At 37.4% G+C, this 23881-nt stretch overlaps 2 long non-coding RNA genes and 1 other non-coding gene across 4 annotated transcripts; 1 reads left to right on the forward strand and 2 right to left on the reverse strand.

The window, feature by feature from the left end:
• Window positions 1–310: 310 nt before the first annotated feature.
• On the reverse strand, window positions 311–3453 carry LOC132116686 (uncharacterized). Its single transcript, XR_009425674.1, has 3 exons — window positions 3336–3453; window positions 689–786; window positions 311–611 (listed from the first exon to the last, which is right to left on the reverse strand). It is a non-coding gene; the product is annotated as an uncharacterized LOC132116686 (long non-coding RNA).
• Window positions 3290–22471, forward strand: LOC132116687 (uncharacterized). 2 transcript variants are annotated; one of them, XR_009425676.1, is made up of 4 exons: window positions 3290–3370; window positions 3453–3524; window positions 21053–21112; window positions 22133–22471. It is a non-coding gene; the product is annotated as an uncharacterized LOC132116687 (long non-coding RNA). The 2 variants fall into 2 exon arrangements; XR_009425675.1 differs by lacking the exon at window positions 3290–3370 and having other exon boundaries at window positions 3398–3524.
• LOC132117578 (U4 spliceosomal RNA) lies at window positions 5080–5226 on the reverse strand. Its single transcript, XR_009425771.1, has one exon. It is a non-coding gene; the product is annotated as a U4 spliceosomal RNA (small nuclear RNA).
• Window positions 22472–23881: the final 1410 nt, after the last annotated feature.

Raw genomic sequence — 23881 nt, forward strand, 5'->3', positions numbered from 1 at the left:
TTTTATCTATATATCATATATAGTAGCACCTACTAGATGTTCCATCTTAATTCTGCTTAATTTACAAACAGTACAAGCTGTATTGCTTCAGCTCACATGGTGATTTATGCACATGCACCAGTCGAATCACATCCAAATCTTTCCAGAGCTGATGTTGATGTGGATTACACATTCTGCTGTAATGATTTCTGCTTGTTTCAAATGTCCCTAAAGCCTAATCAACCCACAGAAGGAGTAAATCAGTAGATCTCAACCCTTTGCCTCATTGATTACCCTCCTCGTGAAGCCCACTCAGTCCCCAGTCCTGCTGTCAATGTAGATCCTCAAGGCATGAGAAAAGCTGGCCCATGAACAGGCTTTTATTTTGTATGTTTGTACTGAACAAGTATTGATCTTTGTGCAGTGGCTTGACACAAGCAGGCTGTGCTTCAGAGTCGATTTCAAGCATAACCATGCTATATCAAATCCTGCTACAGCCCCTCTGTATACAGACCCTCTACCTCTTTCCCTCAAAATGACATGATTTTTCTTTGTTACCTCAGGTATCATTCAGGCTGAATTGTCTTTTTACTTTGTTCTGGTTTTGTCATGGTCGACTTGCCTGTGGAAATCTGTTTTGTGGGAAAAACAGACAAATGACTTTTCAGATTCTATGACTTTAACTGAGCTCAATGCTGAACTACATTACCTGAAATTATCCTCAGACGGTGTGTTGGTTTTATAGCAGTGGATCTCAGTTGGTTTTGTGTCATGATCCGGATTTTACATTGGACATCAAGTGGCAACCTAAGACAGTCAGCAAAACAGTAAAAATATGTTCATAATCAGCTATTTTTTTAATTACCACATATAGACCCCAAGAAATTCATAATTTTTGCATTTTATCATGTGCATTCAGCATTATCTTTCTTGTCTATGACTGTTTAACTCAGTTTTGGGTCAGAACCATATGTTTTTATAGAACTAAACTTCAATTAAAAAAAAAAACTCACTTATTTTATTGCTCTAGTTCTAGTCACTTTATCTGCATGTATAAAAACACGTTATATGTCTGTTGTCTGTGTACTTCTCCACATGACACATCTTGTTTTGATACATCGAATTCTTGAACTTATATATTAAGATGTGTCAAAAGAAAATGTTCAAACAAGATAGTACTTGTTCTGTTTGGCTCAGACAAAGATGTGTGGTTTGGAGGCTGTGGCCAAACAGTGTAGAGGACAGACGCCATGCCAGAGAGAAGACACTGTTGACTCACAGCTGTTTAAATATGCCCGCTTCTCTTCTAGGGGTGTTACATTATTCCTAAACTTCAGCCCAATACAGTGCTGTTAAATGAAGAATGAAATAATAACTCAATTAATGTCTCCACAAAAATTTCTTACCAAAATAATTTTTACAATCACTGCTCAGATCTGCTTACTAGTTCACTCTTATCATATTCATGTCCAAGTATGACAAAAGTTAATCTTATTCTATGACATTTTAGTATTATTTTGCTATATCTTATAATGTATTAACATTACTTGGACTTTTTATAAAAATTTTCTGTCAATACTTTTTGTGTGTTGATGCTTAGAATCCAAATGTATTCATACAAAAACGGTTAAAAAAAGATTAAATTTGTTATTTGTTGTACTCTGATTTCTTACTTTTTTAAAACCGAAACAGATGTCTGAAAATATGCTGCTTTTGGTAAAAGTGGCTTATATTGTTATATACACCCATTGTTTGGGCAGCAGTGGGATCATCCATGTTGTCCTCTGGATGTCAGGTGCTCTCCAACTAGATGCAAAGGTGCTGTGAGTAAACTCAATTTAATGTGCACTCTACTATTTGAAATACATAAATATGTCAAGTAAAGGGCCCTTAATAGACCTGTTTAGACCAGTGATTGCAGCAGTATTGTTTCCTACTGATTAGGACAAAAACATACCCCAAGGACCTCCCATCCCACTGCCATTTAATCAGCATTAGCTTCCTTTTACTTGCTGTTTAATCTGCTTTCAGTCCAGGTACTTTGAATAAATCAATAGGAATACATGATTGTCTAATGATTTTCGGAGGCCATCCCTTCGACCACTGCTGCATGATTTAGAATGACTAATTCCACTTTTTAACATTGATCCCAGCCCATTGAGGACATGCATCCTTGTTGAAGAGAGTCCTAGAGGGGGATGGGTCGAGGATGGCCAAGATGTATTAAAGGAATAATTGTATGGGTAATCAAAAGCTTGAAAACCAAAGTTTTTTTTTTTCAAATATATTCATTTTTATTTATCATTATTCTATATATTTTGATTACAGTTACGATCGCAAAGACATAACTATACCTGCAGTGATTCAATGCTTTCCGCATTGGAAGCATCAACTGAAGACTTGACTTACGTGTGTCTAATTCCAAGCCTCTGCCTGTTGAAGCAAACAGCAGTGTCTCTAGTTGATGGACACCATAATCAGAGGGGAAGCTGATTAATTACAGAGTCGGCCACAAGGGCTTCACTTCCTATAGGGGCCTCATTAGCTTTCTGCTGCCCTTTTAGACCAGACAGGCTGTAAAATCATTTCACTTAATGAACGTGATAAGATCTGCTCATTGCATCTTCAGAATAAATGTGTTTATTGTCTTGACAATGCTGATAATATGATTCTAGAGAACTTCCTTTGAAACTATAAATTTAAATCTGAATCTACTTTTTTTTAAGAGGTTTTTTTTTTTTATTATATAATTTTTTTATTATATAAGTGAAGTGAAGTGAAGTGAAGTGACATTCAGCCAAGTACGGTGACCCATACTCAGAATTTGTGCTCTGCATTTAACCCATCCGAAGTGCACACACACAGAGCAGTGAACACACACACACACACACTGTGAGCACACACCCAGAGCAGTGGGCAGCCATTTATGCTGCGGCGCCCGGGGAGCAGTTGGGGGTTCAATGCCTTGCTCAAGGGCACCTAAGTCGTGGTATTGAAGGTGGAGAGAGAACTGTACATGCACTCCCCCCACCCACAATTCCTGCCGGCCCGGGACTCGAACTCACAACCTTTCGATTGGGAGTCCGACTCTCTAACCATTAGGCCATATAAAAAATAGGCTTCAGCTGTTTGATAATATAGCCTATTTTATCACTTAATCAGAACTGGCTTTTATATCGGAAATGAAAAACTGCATTATGTAAGTTAACTATATCGATAGTAAAGGTAGGACCTATCCTACATTGGTGAATAACTTTTGAATCAGTTCCTTTAAATGAACAGTCTGAACGAACCGATTCACTGTGATTTATTTAGAGAGTGGACTGTTCAAGAAATCGTATTTGATAATTACTTACCTCTGTAATAGCACACTGTTAGGCACTGGGAAATTGTGATCTTTGTGTTTAAGTTAGTTGCGAAGCCTATTTAATTTCCCTCACGAGTTCGTTTGTTTATATAATCCTTGAAAACAGTGCAGGTGAAGAGATCGGTATTTTGGCGCGAATGACAGGACACCGGAAAAACTACCAAGGTAGTGAGTTGAGGTGAGCGTCTGTTATACTCTTGCGTGGTGATTTCCAAGATTAGATTAACTGGCTCATCCCGAGATTCATGTTTGAGATACATGAATTGCATTTATGAGGTCTGTTTGGTATTTCAGCGTTGTCACGAGATGGTGGTTTGACACTTGTATCTTGTGTACTGACCTGCTGCCCGATAAATGAGCTTGTTTTGTTCATGGAGACCTTCCTCTGTGGGGTTACACTGGGAATATTAATGGGGATTCTCTGGGCATTTGTTGCTGTCTGAACGATTCAGTTGGTTGTGGATTTGCCCTAAGAATAATGTAAATTATTATGAAGCCAGCATTAATAGACCTAATCTAGCCTACGCATTTGCCTACTAACTAATATATATATATATATATATATAGTCTACATATGTATTTGTATAATATAGGCCTACTAAACTAATATAACCTACCTAACTACACATGGATGTGAAATGTTGAAAATTAAATAGCCTATTTTTTCTGTTTGTGTGTAGCCTATATATATTAGGAATGTTAAGCGATTAAATTTTTTTATCTAAGTAATTACATGATGTGGTGATTAATTAATCTAATTAATCGCACATCAAATTTGGAGAAATTACTCCCAAAAGATAAAATCGTTGTGTAAAGCATCAAACAGAGATTACAAAAAGTAGGTCCAGCAATAAATATTTTGGACCATGTGAGTAAATGATGACAGAATTGTAATTTTTGGTTATAACTTTTTTTGGTTATACATTTACTTTTTTAATTTTATTATTATTACTATGAAAATATTATTATTATTATTTTTATTAAATGATACTCTAAATAATAAACTAAAATGGTTGGTGGTAGGTGGTGGTAAATGTCTTTAATGATTAAGTCATCGAGTCATTTATTCATTCGTTTGATTCGTTCAAATAATCTTTATGAATCATGAAGTATTCTTTATGAATGGTTCATTGAATCATTAGGCTTGTTTGACTTGAAGCGGGTCATCACCATCAGACCGATCTGTGTGTGACATCAAAGTACCGCAAGAACTTGGAGAGCATATGGCTACTTGTGCTTTTGAATCGCTCTCGCGGTACTTTGATGTACGATGACCGATCGGTCTGTGCAGCGCCACTTCAAAGCCAATGCATATGCCAATGGTTCAACGCGCCAAATGCTTCAGCCAATTCGTTCAGAACGTGGATTAAGAAATGAAATGCCGCTGTGTGTTGCTCGGAGATGAACAGTTCTGCTTTGTCTTCATCTTCTGGTTGGCAAATTTGATTGAAAATTCTGAAATTACACAATATTAACTGTTGTATAAGACGATTATCAATCATTCATTTGCACTAGTGTGGTATTGCACTTAGCCTAGTTTTCGTGTGACATTTCTTCAGAATTCGGGCTCTGCATTTAACCCATCCAAAGTGCACACACACAGCAGTGAACACACACCCGGAGCGGTGGGCAGCCATTAATGTTGCGGTGCCCAGGGAGCAGTTGGGGGTTTGGTGCCTTGCTCAAGGGCACCTCAGTCGTGGTATTGCCGGCCCGAGATTTAAACCCACAACCCTAGGCTTAGGAGTCAAACTCTCTGACCACTAGGCCACGACTTCCCTTTGTCATCCTGGCGGGGTATTGGGTAAAAATTTCAACCAGCAATGATCGCGCCTCGGATGAGCCTCATATAGGCTACAATATTGCCTCTGTGAAAGAAGTTGTTGCCCTGCCTCATATTAGTCGTCAGTCGACTGTATGAAATAGCAGATGATCCACATAGGTCTGGACTGGGGCGGGGCAAGTGCGTTAAATGCGTTAATAATTTTAACGCGTTATTTTTCTCCATAATTAATTAATCTAATTAACGCATTAAATTACCATCCCTAAAATCCCTATCTTTTTTTAAAATATAGCTATTTTTTTAAATGAATATAATTGGCAAATATTACTAATAAAAAAATATATATCTATTTTGATCTATTTTAGTCTTTTATCAGACGCTTTCATCCAAAGCGACTTACAAATGAGGACAACAGAAGCAATCAATTGTAGTATTAAAATAATTAAAAACAGATCCAAAACTAAAAGCTAAAACTTAGAAAATTACCTATACACATTTTTAAAATCAAGAAATTATATAAAAATGACAAATGCATACAACAAACTTTTAAAACTTAACATTTATATGCAAAACTAAAAATAAATCTAAAAAAGGTATAAGAGTATAATGATGTATAGTGATTCTAACATAACTCTAAGCCAAACACCAAAAAAAAAAAAAAATCATATATAAATAAATATCATAAAACAAAAATATCACACATAGTCAAAACAATGGTTAAACTACTCCTAGTTCACCCCATTTTAATATGCTGCCAGAAATCATCCCAAGGGTTTTGTTGGGGGGGGGGGGCATGATTTTTAGTAAGTGCAGTATAGGCAAAATGCAACTTCCACTGCCTAACAATGCAGCAGATCTCAGTGTAATCCCTCTCTTTGCATTTCCTAAGTGGCAAAAGACCAAACTAGTTAAAAGTCACTTCCTCTGACCCAGCCCCCTCAACTCAAGCACGACTTCTCTCTTTTCAACAGCACACCACAGCACTGCTGGTGTTTACTAAGAGAGTAAACAAAGCAAGCCACTGATGTCAGATTATGGAAAAGAATTGGGGTCGAATTAAAAGCAGCTGTCCTTATGCACAAAGCAGCCCAATGTGGCCAGTTTCCAGAGTTTTTTTTTTCTCCTCATTGACTCAGTTATAGTTTGTTTTCAGACGTGTTAGTGGGTTCGTGCCCCTGTTTATATGTCTAAACCATGAACTTCAGGTTGGACGTAATGCTTTTGACAGGGATAGGCTGAGATATCCCAAACAACTATGAATCTTAAGTTAGAAGAAAACATCCTTAGCTCTTTTCAGCCATTGGTTTTTAATCAAAATTACCTTGTAATTGGTGTGTTTGATGAGATTAGTTTGAATAAAATCAACCCCCATTCCCATCCTTAACAGGATTAAGTAGAATGAAAAGCAGCTTGGGAAAAGGGTTCATTCTAAAGTCCAGGCATGAGATATAGATGAAAATGCTATAAAAAAAAAAAAAGTAAATTAACAAAAAAAAGTAGACTTGTTGGGAATGCAAATCACCCTCAATCCTATCTTATGCTAATAAAAGCATAGCAAAACATTTCAATGTATTCCTGTCTTGTTATAGGCAGGCTAAGAGCTTCTAAATCCCTACCATTTACCAAATTAAACTAATTTAAAGTGCTTCCAAAAGGCACATCTGTAGGCTGACGTGGGTCCAAGGCTTTGAGAGTGGGCTTTCGCTAGGCATTCTACGTCCCATTGATCCTTGAATAGTCATGCCTGTCAGGCAGCCATATCAACCATTATCATTCTAATTTTACTGCCTTTCTTGGTCCCTAATCTAATTTGCAACGATGCCTGAGCATTTCGCGAGGCCACAGCACTTTCTTCAGAATTTCAACAAGGGCATTAAAGCCCCTCAATTTACATTAATGAAGTGCACATTTAATTAAGGGGGAAAAGAGGGGGAATGGAGGGTTCTTGAAGATCAGCAGTGACTTGAGGATGATCGGGTGTACAGGATGAAATATTCTCTCACAACCAGAGGGTGTTCTGCTTTTGGGTCTGCTTGCTGAGCCACCGTTGAGTTTTTAGCGAATAACGATCATTGTCAAATCATCTGTGTTGCATTCTGAGAAATTCAGATGATTATTGTTTAATACTGTTGATAAGTGTTGGCTGTTTGTGGGGTTACATATAACATATATTCTATTACTTCTAGTTTTGTTAATTATAAAACATTATGAATGTAACCTGTTACTTTTGGTGGTTGCATCAATGCCTAACAATATGGTTGTTTCTGCAGAGAGAGAGAGAGAGAGAGAGAGAGAGAAAATTGATATATCCTAAGGGTCAAAAGTTTGGGGTCAATAATGGGGTTGATGTTTTTTTTTTATGTTACTTTAAAGAAATATTTTATACATTTGTATCAAGGCTGCATTTATTTGATTAAATATGCAGTAAAATAATTTTAAATGTTTTTATTTGAATATATTTTATAATCTAATTCATCATGCCAAAGATGAATTTTCAGTCACATGATGATTTTGATGATTCTTATTATCAACATTTAAAACAGTTGTCCTGCTTAATATTTTCACTGAAACCATGCTGAAACCAAAAAAATGCTGGGTTGTTTCTACCCAACTTTGAGTCAAATATGGACTAACCCAGCTTTTTTACTGACATAAAAGGACACTTAAGACAGTTTAGGGTGTCTTTGGAAAAAAAGTATTAAGTACAAAAAAAAAGAACCCAAAATGTTAAAAAATATATCATTTATTACACATCTTTTATTAGTTAATTAATAGTCTTTTATTAGTGTTTTATTTATAGCAACAACAACACAAATAATAAATTACATTACATTTTCAACAGAATTCATAGCAGCTTTCATAAAAACCTCACAAATATTTAAATGTCCATGACATTAAAATGCATGCACATGTAAATGTAAATGTAGTTATATTTCAGTCATATGGCTTAAAATTCTCTCACGTTGACCACAGATCAACATACTTATTTCTGTGGCCTGTACATCATAATAGTTACGTTTTCAAATAATTTTTCTATTTATGTAATTGATTTACTTGGATTTTTGATTGACACACTATTTCTTCTTCGTAGTCATATACAGTAGGTCTACACCTTACACATTTAATACACAGAGTGACATAACAAAACAAGATTGGTTCCATTATAATCTAAAACTGTCTTTATTGCATGTGGTGTCAGAGTGACATCTATGGGACTAGTTGTTGCATACAAACATGTCTGCAACAAAATTTGCCATTTTGAAGCAAATCATTTAGGGAATTGCTAAGGTAAGCATTCATCAACATTTCTATTTTGCTTATGTATAATGTCTTGCAAAAGATACAACATAATGCAATAACTGCTTTTTATTTATTATCAATGCACTAAGAAAAGCATAAATTCAAAGTTTAATCTTTCATTAAGAAAAGTCATTTCTCTGTCTCCTCAGTCGTTCTCATTCTTCAGCACAGATATGTCTGAACCGGGTCTCTTCTCTTTTCACTGGCTCTATGTTAGGATGTTTTGCAGGAATAGGGGAGGTTGGCCAACAGTGGTGACCCAGGCCCCTCAGAAAGGGGAAGGCCAGACTCAGTTTGGGTGGTACAGACAAAACATGTTTTCAGAGGGAGTCTCGGTCTCTGTGGAGGGACAGCGAGAGGGGGCGGAGTGGGTCCCAGTGAAACAATCTCGCTACTTTAATGTGAAAAGGCAAAGTTATAAATTCATCTATTTGCTCTCTCCTGACCCTGCCTTTCACTCAATCCCCTGCTGGGATGGCTGAGTCAGACACAATGCATTAGCCTGTCACAATATTGAGAAAAATTGAAACCAGGAAGAAAGACCACCAGATGCTTTATTGTCTTTGCAGTTTCCACATAATTAGCTGGGAAGAAAAGTCACTGGTCTGGTTGCAGTGCTCTGAATGAACTTGAGGACTGCTACACAACCCCCGGCCTCAGCGACAGAGCGGCTTTCCCTTCCCTTCTTTCCCTTCCTCTCCTCCTCCCGTTTCTTCAGGGCTCTCCCTCCCCTAAACATGGCAGCTCAAAGTTTAACTGTGCGTGACAGATGCCCGTGAAATTGGTTAACACACAGCACACCAGGCTGTCTTAAGACAATTCAGCTGCCCCACACCGATGAGTGGTGTAGCTGAACCGATTAGGAGAATCAATCCGTTAACACCTCATGGCATTAAGTTGGGCTCGCTGCTCTAAAAACGCTCCTCAGGCAGTTTGTAAATCTGCGTCATTTGTCATTATTTAAAATCCAATGTGTTCTACAATCAAAGAGGCATTAGACTGGTTTGATGATGCATAAGTGCCTTTTGATATGCCATAGATTAGTCACTTCATTTTCGGTGCGTGCAGAATATAGTGAAAATGGAACAGGTCAATAGTTAATTATGCATCATTGAGTTAAATGATCAGTTATGGGTGACGTAGCTTAATGTAAAGACAACAGAGGTTGTCAATTTTAATCTTGCATTTCTATGTGTTTGAGACCAAAATAATTCATTCATGCAATTCTAGTATTCACATTAATGTGCTGTTCAGCTGTGTGTGAAATATCAGAACAATGCTGGTGATCGGCCGATATTAGAGTTTTTCTTTGTCTGTACACAAATGGTAGTGTTTAGTATTCAAGATATAATTATGCATGCTGTTAATCTTTTAAAGCAATAATTTAATTGCATTGTTAAAAGTAATCTTTAGCAAATCTTAAAATGGATATCTATTTATATACTTTAAATTATAATGTTGTGATGATGTGATGTCTATTTTATTTTCATTTAAAGTTATGCAAAATAGTATACAGTAAATATCAGCTGTTTATTGTTTATGGGCCAGAACATTAAAATAGTGTTGTCAAAAGTACAGACTTCAGTACCTGTCGAAAATTTAAAAATGTGGCGATACCAGCATTTCCCACTTTGAGCACATGAACACAATGGCCAATCAGAGACGTTTTAATTATCTGCACAGCTGTTAATATGTTAATATAATTGCAGGAATTTTTTTACAATTATAACAACTGGAACTGAATTTGGTACTTTTGACTAGTGCTGCAACAAACGATTATTTTGATAATCGATTAATCTAATGATTATTGGAAGGATTAATCGACTAATCATTGATTATTTCGCTGATTAATCAGTAGACATTTATTGATTATTCTGCTTTTGCAATTAGTTAAAATAGTGAGTTATACATATTCTAAAAAGTAAATTAAGATAATCACTTCAGCTTTTTAAAGTCATATTATGCAATTACACTTATATTTAATATAATAAATAATAAAAAATCATTTTGGCACACAAAATGAGATGGCAGAGAAACTCACTTATTCACCATTTAATTATTTAATTACCTAAAATATCTTTTTGTAAGTCATATAGATAATCAACAAAATAAAGGTTAAGTGATACGACATTTTATTTTTTGGATAAACTAATATTCACAACATAATCTCTCTTAAATTACCTTATAGGGTTATGATAATCAAAACAGTCCTGAGCTGCATCAAGCTTTGATCTCTGCAAACCAAAATATAACTTTAATGAAATGTTTTTTTTTCCCCCACTGATAAAAAGATTTTATAATTTGCTAGATCCACACTTGAGAGCTGCTTTATAACAGAAAATCAAGTTGTGAAAGCGACACTAACTGGTATAGTTACTACCTGGTATGGTTTTTCATGTTTAATAAAAGTTTAAAGCTGCTTAATTTAAGGCCTATCTATTGCATTAAAAGTACTAAAAAGTAAAGCGCGCAGTATATATTTACATATTCATCCAAATGCCGCTCAGCAGCCTCAGGTTTGGCTGCCTTTGCTCTGAAGCGCTGACACTGTCTTTTTCTCTTGATTTGCATCAGAAGAGCTGAATTACAGTCTTGTGCTACAGTGCCACACTGGTGAAATCGCGTTATTCCAGGCTCTTACATTAGGTCATATAACATAAAATGACTACGGTACCCGACAACAAAAATATTTGTCAACAATTTTTTATTGTCGACATTGTCGATAATGTCGACTAATCGTTTCAGCCCTACTTTTGACAACACACAATATTTATCAGCTTATTTCTATCGAATTTTACTATTGTTGCGTCTCAAATTTTTTGCTACAGCTTGAAACAATGCCCCCCACCCCCCGTAAAAAAACACAGACTAAAACTAATTTGCTCACTACTTTTTGACGTACATTTTTATAGTGTTCTTCCGCTGATCGACTGTAATTTGTATAACAAAATAAAAGACTTGTTCTACAAATTTTTGCTCATTCATGAATTTTTTTTTTTTTTACATTTTTCAAATACAAAGGAGGAATACAAAATTATATTTGCTCACTCGGTCTTTGATGTACATTTTCAATGTGTGCTTTCTCTGTTGGTCGCTTGCAATTCATTTGAAATTACACTCTTGTTTTGCTTATAAGCTTCACCATCCCTTAGTCCCTCACAAAAGCATAGAGCTGGGAGGCGAAGGAAGTGAAGAGAAAAAGGCCACCTTCATGTGTGCATGAATTGTAGAGATCCATTAAATCTTTTTCACCAGCTTTCCTTAGTACTCCATGCATAAGCACCCAGCCTAAATTCCCCCCATAGTGACTCAGTGAAAAGGAGCAGGGATGAATAGCACACTTTATTGGAGCTTGCCATGAGTGGTCAAACAGCAGTGGTGGGCCCATTCTTCGCCCCTTCAGCCCATTATTAAAAAAGGCTTTAAGGAGGCTTGTAAAAGTGTTCTCTCCTCAGGGGGCCTGCATAATAAAAATCGAAGTCAAATTAAAGCCCCGCGGAGCAAAGAACTGTGGGTGGGCTTCCTTCAAGAAGCTGTGGTGATGTCCCATTCCCACCGCTTGTGGCACGACCCCAGTCAGGCCACTTTTATGTGGCTGACAGCTTCATGAAGGACAAGAACACAGACTGGTACATGGCATGAAATCGGCCACAAAAGCCGAGTGAACTGATGAACAATTGGCAAGCAGGATGTGATCACAGAAAAGCGGCAGCGAAAAAACTGTCATCTCTACCTGGAAGGGACACATTTAGGACTCTCTTACGAGGCGGTGTGAAAGAGAAAGAGGCAGAGGGAGAATAGTGAATGAGTTGGTGGCCAGAGGAGGAGCCAATCTGTCCGAGGGGTAGGGGGTGAAGTTTTTAAACAGGGTACAAATGCCTGGTTTTGAGGCAAAGTCAATGAATAAATCAGGGCTCAGTAACAGTACTGGCATAATGGGTTGTGGAGGTTTTGAATATGTTAAAAAGCCTTTTCACAGGGGAATGTAGGACTGGTCCTTTGCAGCTGTAACACTTTACAGACAATGACCACTCAACAGATGGGAGTCATGGGGAAAAAAGAGCTCAGTGTTCCTTAGCTAAGGAGAATTCCGCCCCCAAATCCCTTCAACCATCCCACCGATTTGGCTGTCAGCTCCCGCAGGTGTCCCGTGGCACAATAAAAATGGAGTAAAATTAGCCAGTTGGTTTAGTCAAGTTGGTTTTGTTGCTAGCGAAGGCATTTTTTGAATTATAACAATAAAATTGGGCTGCATGATGTGTATGTATATTAGGGGTGTAACAGTATGCAAAAATAACGGTTTGGTACGTACCTCGGTTTTAAAGTCACGGTTCGGTTCATTTTCGGTACAGTAAGGGAAAGAAATGGAAACATTAAACTGCAGGTTGTTCATTACTATAAACTTTTTTTATAATTTGTTTACACTTTTTTAAAATACTTTTTAATAAAATATATATAAAATTAAAAAAGAATAAGAAATAAAATACTGCTGCAAAGTTCTCCACTAAATAAAATACTCTCAGTCTCAAACCAATATCATATAATAAAATATAATGAAAAATATAAATAAATAACTATGATAACAGTGAAGCATTACCAATCCCAGCTTGTAGGCCTGCTCATATTTAAAAAATATATATAACTTTTCCAAAGTGTAAAGTGCAGCATCAACAGTTTCAGTTTTTAGACCTGCTCAGATTTTGTTATTGCGTTGGACCGATCGGAATTAAGAGCAAAGGTCTGTTTAAATGCCGACGGGAGCTGCGTTTGAATTACAATTGTTTTTTTCCTAGTTGTAGTGATGTTCACACTCGCGTGATGCCTTAGGCCGGTGACAGACTGGCATATTGCACCTGTCAAACATAGTCTATTTTGCCGTCAATACCGTTGAAGGTGTCCTTTATCAGTAGGCTTTATATTTATGCTCAACATGAAGTATAGATATCGTTGTCGTGAAGACAAGATCCTGGTCTGTCGGCGTCCTCCCTCTATGTCACCTACAGTAGCAGCAGTGCGCCAGCGCCGCGTCAGGCATGATTCTGGTGTGTAAAGACACAGAAAACGCAAGGCAGCCGTCACGCAACTGACACGCAGCAGAAACGCCACGCTCACGCCACGCAGCCAGTGTGTCACCGGCCTTAGAATCAGCTGCAGGACGGGATTTGCGCTGAACGCGGAGACTTCCACCACTTAATATGTTCGTTTGGAAACACAAAAATGTACCTATGTTCCGCGCACAAAATATTGCATTCGGTCATTCGGTACACACGTGCACCGTACCGAAAGCCCTGTACCGAAACGGTCCGGTACGAATACATGTACCGTTACACCCCTACTGTATACCATTTTTTTTAATTTAAGGTTCATATTGAATTTTTAATTGTGCATGGCTATGCTTGTATTTATTTTTAACTTTTTAAAAAATATATAATTAATTCAATTCAATTCAATAGGCTACACTTGATTGTTCCCAATGGGGAAATTTGTCCTGGACCCTTGAGCCCGCATACACATACACTTCTGTACAAAAGATTTATTATAACGATTGTATCGGCACATGGGCAGCCTGTCTCATCTACCAGAAGGCAGCAACTCATACTCAGAGTATAAGCTATTTGAGGGGTCAGATAATATCTTAGTAACTTAGTAACTGATTTTTGATATTACCTTTTCCCTATAATTCCCATTGCCATCTTTACCAGATGTGCAAGTTTGGCTTTAGATTGGACTGCGTCGTTAGCAAAAAAGTAATCAAGCTATTGTTTTATTGTATTATCATAATATTGTTTTTATGTTTTTATTTAAAACATAACTGACATTTTCATTATCATTTAGAATTAGATATCATATATATTCCTAAAAACAAAATTAATGCTAATTTAAGGGGAGGGGAATTTATTATTATTATTATTATTATTATTAAGTAATTAATTAAATTATTTAGCTTCATTATAAAACAATTTAGCTTGTTAGTTAAAACTGCTGTAAATTGTGTTATTTGTCACATGATTCAGAACAGAGTGATTTCTTTAGAACTGAACATGTTCACTTCCAGCCTATTGAGATTCCTCAAGTGCTTTTCTGACTTGTAGGACTTTGTGCAGACCATTCATTCAGAAATGACTTTTTCATCTGTTTAATCTCTCACCATGGAATTATCCTTCAGATATGCATAAGACGTGTGAAATCGGTGGTGTTGATGCAGCGTAAAGGCTGAGCTCAGGTGTTGAGACTTAGAGAGGCTTAGATTGCAGTAATTTAGTTATTGCTCTTTCTGAGCTAGATTTAATTTCTCACAAGTGTTCCCTTGCCCTCCTGAATCCATATTTGCTTTTAAATGCTATTTGCCTCCAGAAAATTAATGTGAACTGGAATATTAATGTTTATTTTCAGCATCCAAATCAAAAGCCTTATGTTTTTTTACTTTTATAACTGATGACCTTATAATTTGCAGTCTAATAATCATAACTAATGGATTAAGAACTTGGTCCATCATGTGCAATTTATGCATCCATCTTGAGCACATTCCTGCTCTCTTTCTAAATTGATGAACCCAATCTATCAAGCCGCCATTCCTCTGTAATTATAGACGCAGATCTAGATCTATAGATCTGTAATTTCTTCATAAAAATGGTAAATAACATTTACTGCCACTTTAACCTAGTCTGTCTCCCGCCGTTATGAAATGTGAGACCTTAAAAGCTGTCATTAAACAATATTCATCTTTTCCGTGCTCATCAAGGGCAGGAGAAATTTTGTCTCTGTCTCACAGCTTGAAATAAATGGAAATTTAACAGAGAAAAAGCTTTCAAGTAAACAAGTTAGCATAAGTCAAATGCAAATAGCATAGGTCAAATATGTTTTTCATGCATGTCATGGTTTATTTTAGGAAGGTTACCATATTTTTTAGACATTGTACATCTATGTTTTTCCTGGGAAGTAACAGTCGAAATGTACAATTTATTTTTTATTTTTAGAAAATACTAAATATTATAATTCATTAATGTAATAAGTAATTAATTAAATAACGGTATACTGTATGTAATTCTAGCCGACTGTATGTGACTTTAGTTTAGATCTTCTGTCTCATGATATCTGTCAAATTTGCATTTAGAAGGCTGTGGAGGACGTTCAAGTTAATCACTTTGCATTTGGCCAGGTGGCTTTATGCCTTAATCACACTGAAATAGGTAATGATATCTTCCTCCCCACTCAAATAAGGGAGACGCTGCAAAAGGTTGAAATTAGGGTCCTTGTTCTTAGAGGACAAATCTAGTTCACTCTTTCTAGTGTGTGTGATTTGTCTTTGGTCTGAATTATTTTTAACCAAATTAGTATGCATGTATCCTTGAATGATCAAGTTTTTTTTTTTTTTATCCTATTAAAAGCAACTTAATTACAGCAAAACTCTCTGTAATGATATGCAATATGGTTGACACTGTTACAGGTTTGGTTATTATATGCATTAAATGTGGATTTTTGATTGCAGGGGTGAATTGGATTATGGGATCTGGAGTCCTAAACAATGCATGAGAGTAAATGGCTTAAGCACATGCAACTCTAGCACATGGTTTGCAATCTTTTGGGCAAGGAGAATTGAAAGACAATTAAAACCCTATTATGTGAGGAGAAGACTTTAAGTGGAGCACATATAATATTACAGATGGCATGATGTCATATTTAAAGCATATTGAGGTTCATGTTGCATGTATCACAAAAGTAACTTTTTTTTTTTTGACTAGGGTTTGTAATATTAAATGGCTAGCAGTGTTGTTATGCACCTAAGAATGGCACCAGTCACATTTCCACAGAAAACATAACTTTTAATTAACAAAGTTTTTTTATTTTTTTTTATTTTTTTAAGATATGCTATAACCTAGAGAGAGTTTTTTGAAAGGAGACTATAAAATCCTGAACTAACACAGACATGCACATTTATTTTTATTATAAAAATAAACAAATTGTAAATGGACTTGACAGACCAGCATGTTTTATTGCATTTTATATGACTAAATTATAGGCAGACACTTTTGTTTTCAAAAGTTTGAAGCATTTAGAGGCCATATATAGTTTTCTGTATATAGTTATCTTTTTTTTTAATGAATTGTAAAATTAGTAATATTTGAACTTGAAACAATGAAAAATAAACTACAATGAAAATAATTTCAACATTCATTTTTTGTATATAATTATATGTATTTACAAAAAGTTTTATTATTTTTTGTTATTATTATTATCATTTTTAACATGTACTTTTTTGGGGAAAGTAAAATTTTAATTTTTTTTCCATCACGCTGTCTCAAAATCCATTTTTCATTGCATGTTTTAACAGCATCTGTTATCCTTTATTGATGAAAAGGCAATGGTACAGTATTTAAAGTCTCCATAAGCCTCACCTTCCAAACCTTAGCTATTAAAATCAGCTCTTCTTTTAAATCCTTATCCCTTGCCCTCCTCCTCTTTGGCTGAGATATAGTTATTATCCAATCTCCACACACTTGATTAAAGAGCAGGCCTGCATGACTGTCACCCTACCTGACGTGACATCTCCCTTCCGGGCCACCGTCTGACTCACGACCCCTCTCCTGCCCGTGCGCCATTCCGATCATGTGACGGGGATTATTAATGGCCGCCGTCTCTCTGCCACTTGACACAGTGCTCCAGCTGTCAGTGGGCTCGTGGGCCGTATGATTCTGGCGCTGGTGCGGTGCCAGTCCTGGGTCTGACCCATCCGTCACTGTCAGCGGCAGTTGGGTGATGAATGGACCGGGGAGGCACAGCAAGAGAATCCATACTCACCCATGTCTCGCTTGCTCCTCACTAAGACGTCCTCATGCCAGCTGAGGCCTGCTCAGCCTTGCTCTTCCTAACCCAACCCTGATTACTTAAACCAGCTGGTTGTCTTTCACGGGTCGGGTTTATCCTCACTGCACATTAATTGTCACTTCTTTGCCATGAGGTTTTTTTTTTTACCCTTGAAATAATGTCATTTCTTTGATGGGATGTCTATTCTGTTAATAATGTGCTTTTCCAGTGAGAAAACTGATACCAGAGGCTCCAAAAGTGCCCTGAATTTAACCACTTAACTTCCCCTAACTGTCTGTGATCCATATTTACTTTCCTTTCACGAAGGACCCCTGCGATTGTAATTGTATTAGTAATTATTTATTTAACTCCATTATAAGGAGCTAACTGCTCCCTCAGTGACAGCTTTTGTTGCTAAAAGGCAATTCATTTCTGAGATTAAATCTAATTAGAGGCATATGCTTAGGAGAGAAATCCTTTCTGGTGATAATCTTATTTGCCAGCATTAACATCCCAGCTGTGACGGATGTTTGCCCATTATGACAAAATGTTTGTACTCGCTTTTGTAGTAATAGGAAGTGCACACACACTTCTCTCAAGCATTTGATTGCATCACCTGCTAGTCAATCACCCTTAAACATCTGTTGACTTGGGACAGGTTTGGAAACTATAGTATCTTATTCTTATTAAGAGTCAGTTTCATTTATGGAATTATGTTCACTTCTGTTAATGGTTCTCGTACAGTACTAATGGAAAATGGTACTCTTTTCTATGATACTTATTCAGTAGCACTGCAAAACCATGACTGAATCTAGAGCTCAATACAGACATTGCAGTCCGTGCAGCTGGTTCTTATTTGTGAATAAAAAACATACAGCTTTGTCTGATTTTTGAATGAATAGACTCCAAAGGTAGTTTTTTGTAGTGAATCAAAAGTATAAAGTACATCATAACCAGTTTTGTCAGATCCGTGAATGATTGACTGCAAAGATTTTGCAGAAGTTGGGATTTTCTGACGAATGACTCTTGTGTTCAGTTGCTGATTAAATTATTCTTATGAATTTTTGGTCTGATTTCACAGGGCAGTCGTGGCCTAATGGTTAGAGTGTCAGACTTGTAACCCAAGGGTTGTGGGTGCGAGTCTCAGGTCCAGGAGGAATTGTAGGAATTTTACACCTTACATAGTTTTCACTTGCAAAATCTCATGAAAACAATTTACATACTTTACGCATAAATCTCAGTCTTGGAAAAGCGTCTGTGGCACATGTGTACAGTATCCATGTGATTAGCTCAGTGACACAGATACGCTCTTCACACTCTAGTAACAGCTTTTAAATGGAAGTCATTCATAAGAAACCAGGGGCCACTGGGAAGGGCCAGCAGAGGGCTCTGATTAATTCAAATGTGTCCGGTGTGGCGGCGCAGATTGGAAAGTTCCCCAGCGTGCCGAAGTGGGCCGGGCCAATGTGGTCATCCGGAACGTCCGGCACAGCCTTCCCAGGACCCCCGTTTCCTCTCCATCACTGTCAATAATGCAAACTGTGGCCCCTTACATCATTTAATTTACTATTTCAATGATTACACACCTCATTGCCTTGCCGTTGTTTCGCTGATTGATTTAATTAAGTTTGGATTAATCACGGCAGGTGATGTTTAATGTTTCGGAAGAGTGTGGAGAGTGAGAGGCCCAAGATGGAGAGAATCACTCTATGACACTTCACTGAACAGGAGGTCACAAGAAGATTAATACGCTGTATGGACAGGGGTTAAAAAATAAATTTCACTCATGTTCTGGCTCTTTGGTTTTCTCTGCTCTCTTCATTTTTCCCCATCTTGCGCCACTGGCCTCCCCACCCCATTCTTTACCTTTTGTTGATTAGTTCTCGCAGGATGTGAAGCGACGGTACGTGGAGGTCAGTTGAATTATGACGGCAGCCTTTCAAAGGTGACCCAAAGCACTGATCTTGTGATCTACATGTGAAGCGCTTTTCTCTCCGATCAGCCTCCTGATGTTTGTCTGCTCTCTGCTGCTTCTGTCTTGATGCCTGTATGATGCATGTCTGGATCACACAGGACGGGTCACATAATGTGAAAATGTAAAAATTATTCCTGCATTTGGCATGTGACAGTATAGAATGTATGTTGAAATGACCGTGGAAGAGCAACTCTGTAGAATAGGACAAAATGGCATCAAATCAACATGATGAGTACAGAACTGAACATCTAGATATTAAAGGAAAACACCACCATTTTTCCATATTACACTATGTTCTTCCCTCAGCTTAGACAAGTTGATACGTATTTCTCCAATCTCAGTACGTGCACTCAATCGCTGTCGCGCTGCACAACTATGCTTAGCTTAGCACCATTCATTCCTTAGGATCCAAACAGGGATGAATTTAGAAGCTACCAAACACTTCCATGTTTTCCCTATTTAAAAATGGTTACATGAGTAGTTACACGAGTAAGCATGGTGACACAAAATAAACAGTGACCATAATGTATGGTGGAAGAGCACTTCGCAGCACTTCGACCTCGGCGCAGTAATATCATCACTCTCCCTCTCCCTCTCCCTTTAACTTCCGTCAATACAACCAACGTTTTTATGTTCAGATATGACTTCTATGTGATTTACACTGCCTGAAAAATCTGAAAATTTTACATTTCCCTCATCAGTGGAGCAGTACTCTCAAAGTTAAGCCCAAAGCACTAGCGGCACCAGGATTTTTATTGTAGGTGGGTCTCCAGAAAACTGGATGGGCCAGTTAAAATAAGCCCCCCCATAAATTAAAAGTTTCCCTTCATCTCCGTTCTAGCGCTTTTCTGCGGCATTGAGGACACCAACCTCTATCGCTGTCCTCAGCTCAGTGCTGAAGCGGACAATTTGCTGAATTTAAAATAAAATAAGCTGCTTTGTTTTGTTATACGTTTCATATTAGCAAAATTGTCTGTGTCTGTCTGGAATGAATGACATCCGCCAACGTCATTCATTTCATTGGATCACTTGCTGGTGACGATGCAGAGTCCACACGTGGGGTAGAAGCCGCTGATTGCCTGAGAAGCTTTCACTCAAAGCTTTCCTCGGGCTGCTTATTGAATGAACCGCTAGAATGAAAATCACTCACTACTCATAGGCCTGGGCCAAAAATGGGTGGGCCCAGACCTAAAATGGGCCCAATGGTAGCACCGTGACCGGCCCTAAGTATGCTTTTTTTTGTGCGTGTATGCTAGGATATGCATGCAGTTGGCCACGTAGTTCACTGACAAGCTTGGTGTATTAAATGGCACTCCATCTGAAAGCATGTGCTGGAGATTTACTAGTATCACAGAACTGGCTTTACTGACAAGATACGCATGATAAATGCATGCAATTTATTGTGCAACCCTAGTCAATACACATGTGCGACATTCTTGGTTACAAAAATTGGGGGTGCGCGTGTACTGTATACTTTGGTTTTTATGTATGCACAAGGGTCCATGTACAGTGTGAGTGAAGCAGATTTAGTCATTAGAATAGTACGTGTTAAAACATCCCAGACATGCATTTTAGTCTGGGACTATAGTCTTAATCCTTGTCTCTGATGTTACCTGAAAATTGTGAATATTCGGCACAATATCTGACCAATGTCAATGTCTGATTTTTGTTTTCTGCACCTGCTAAATGCACAAAAATAAAAATATATAAAACACATTTTGCTTTGATATCCAATTTGATATCCCTCTTCCATTGGCATTAAATAACATTGATGATTACAAAAATCCAGTTCAGATGCCTGTGCAATGCCACGCTGATGTTAACACTGCACCTGTTACCACAGATTGAGGGCAAGCCTATCCAGCGCAGAACAATGGGAGGAGTAGGACAATCAGGGCCAGAGGTAAATTAAAAGGTTTGCTATGATCCTTTGATGAGACCACATGGCACAGCTAAATGGAGCAGTCTCTCCCTTATCAGGGCCTAAATCAGCCTCTTCATGGGGCACAGCGGCCCCGAGCGCATGCCAGACGTCAGACAATGGCTCTTGAGGTGTTGCTGAGGGAATCCCCCAACTCGTGCCACATATGTCCCCAGCTGCGTTGCCCTTTCATCAAGAAAGTCATCTTTGGCGTGCCGCTCATTGTCGCTTTACAAGGGAAAGCTTTGAATGTAATTATTTGTCCAGGGTTCTGATATCATTAACATTGTAATAGGGCATCTGTCAGTGTTATACCCTGATGCTCTAGTTAAACTTGAGCCTTGTGCTTTTCTATCTACGTAAGATTCAGTCCATTAATTAACCTGCGGTCTCGGTCGACCCCAAATTCCCTTTACACATCACAACACACGGCACGTGTGACACACATGCCACTCATTAACTCCTAATTTAACTGTTATAATTTTCATCCTCCCTTGTTTACCACAAACATGATTCAGTGAAAGCAATATTGTGCTAGTATTTATCAAAAGAGTCTAATAAGCCATGCAAATTATGTGTGTAATTTACATTACAGCAGCTACCTGTCATTTTTATGAGGATTTTGATGTGAAATGTTTCTATAGCGATACCATTTCCTGTTATGGATGTACTAGTAGAACAGCTGCATTTGTAAATATGAGAATGGGAGCATGATATACAAACAAACCGTCTCAGTGGGAATATACGATTGGTCGGGATTGTTGTTGACAGGGTTTCATGACTGACGAGGGCTGCAATTTGACGTTCATTGTTCAGCGATGAAATATGGTTTTTCAGTTGATTATATGTCCATATAAATAATAGGTGAGGCCAGAATGATCATTAAATCATTACTAGGGTCCAAAATGTTCATTAAATCATTCCTAGGGTCTTTGTTTGTGTCCAGATGAACACACTTCTATGGGCCATCTGTTACTTGCATCCTATCTATTTTCTCCTCAGACTGCTGAAACTGCTGAACCATGCACGGCCTGGCCCCGTCTCCTCATCACCATAGAGTCATTACAGATTTAATGTTCTCCAGACCATTCTGCACTGTTAATAGTTTACTAAACGTACAGTTGTGATTGCTGCAAGATGTGCCGTATTGTCTTTGGGGTAAATAGAGTCAAAGAAACAGTTCAGTAGTAACTGTAATGGAAAGGATCGTTCCATAAAACTTATAAGCTGATTTTTAATGTGCATTAATATTCCATTTTAAATGTTCTACTAGACAAAAATGTGATTTTAGTGTTTATAAATAGATATAAAATAGCATTAATACGTTTGAATGTTTTTTCATTTTCTACCATGTTGATGGTTGGAGGTATTGTAAGCCTTGTGCTTGGGGTTTGCAACTACAAGCTCTGAGAATCTCATACTGATATTTTATTTATCATTTTTATTCATTTATTTTACAAATATCCGCTTTTTATTTTTGTAACACACAATCATGGCTACTGGGTTGACAATTTCATGAGGTAATTCATGAAAAATAAAAACTGTCAAGAGATGAGGTTAATAAAATTTTTGCATGAATCATCCCTTTAAATTGATACTTTACTGACAAACAATAATAATAATAATAATATAAAGTGGTAAAGAATTAGATTGTATATAAAATGAAACATAACAAGCATGATACAAATTTTATTTAGACTGTAAATCTATGGTAGCCTATTTTACAAATGACATCAAACGCCATATACAGCGTTTCCTTTAGATTGACAGGTTTGAGCACAGGAAAATACTGTTTATCTGCATTCAGCAAATAATTTTTGTGTTGGGCGATGGATGGACCTTGTAGGCCTAGCCTACTACATCGCCGATCTGGAGCCATCAGTGATCGCAAACGCCTGGCTGGTCAGGTTTGGTGAGGCTTTCTCCAAACTGGCCGAATACAAATGAGGGAGCGATAAATGGAATATGTTAACAAGAAATGTCAACGATTTCGATTTCAAAGAGAGGCGTTCAGACGAGGAGTTAATACGCCCACTTGCTTGGCGACGAACTGGTTGAGTCTGTCTACACAGGACATTTGATCTCTTATAGCCTAGTATTTGATCATGTCGCCCCTCTGGCATCCGGTAGATAGGGTGAGGAACTTTCTTATTTAGGCTATTTTCTTGTTTAACTGTATTATTTCTTTGATGTTTTGCAGGCTGCGTGTTCACTGACGGAAGTGCTAAAATAAACACGCATGTTTGTTAATAGATGATTGAGCCTCATTTATTATTTGTGTTTTAAAATTATAGGCATATAGGCTAATATTAATTATATATAGCCTATCAACACTGCACCACCGGCGGTTGTTGGTCCATTAATTAAAATAAAAAAATCTGCCACCATCACAGCCCTAATATTATTATTATTGCCTTAATGACATAATCCTGGCAAGATGTGTCACATTTTTGCAGTACTTTATCTGATTTTTCTTCTTCATTTTATTGTTATTATTATTAGAGATTTTAACATAATGACATAATAAATCTATATTAACTTGTATGTTAGGTTAGCATCAGGTATTGAAGTTTCAGAGATATGTGTATTTGAGGGACACAAGAGGCACTCCTTTTGTAGAATTGCTTGCCCCTCCATTTTTGAGTGTCGTGGGGTCTGCCAATTTTTTTCTTTCCAAGGAAAACATTTGTAGTTGTATTTAACACAAAGTTTCCGGTGTCAGTGGGATTACAAACAGATAAAGGCTGAGGA

This window comes from Carassius carassius, chromosome 36 (genome assembly GCF_963082965.1).
Source record: "Carassius carassius chromosome 36, fCarCar2.1, whole genome shotgun sequence".
Lineage (NCBI taxonomy): Eukaryota > Metazoa > Chordata > Actinopteri > Cypriniformes > Cyprinidae > Carassius > Carassius carassius.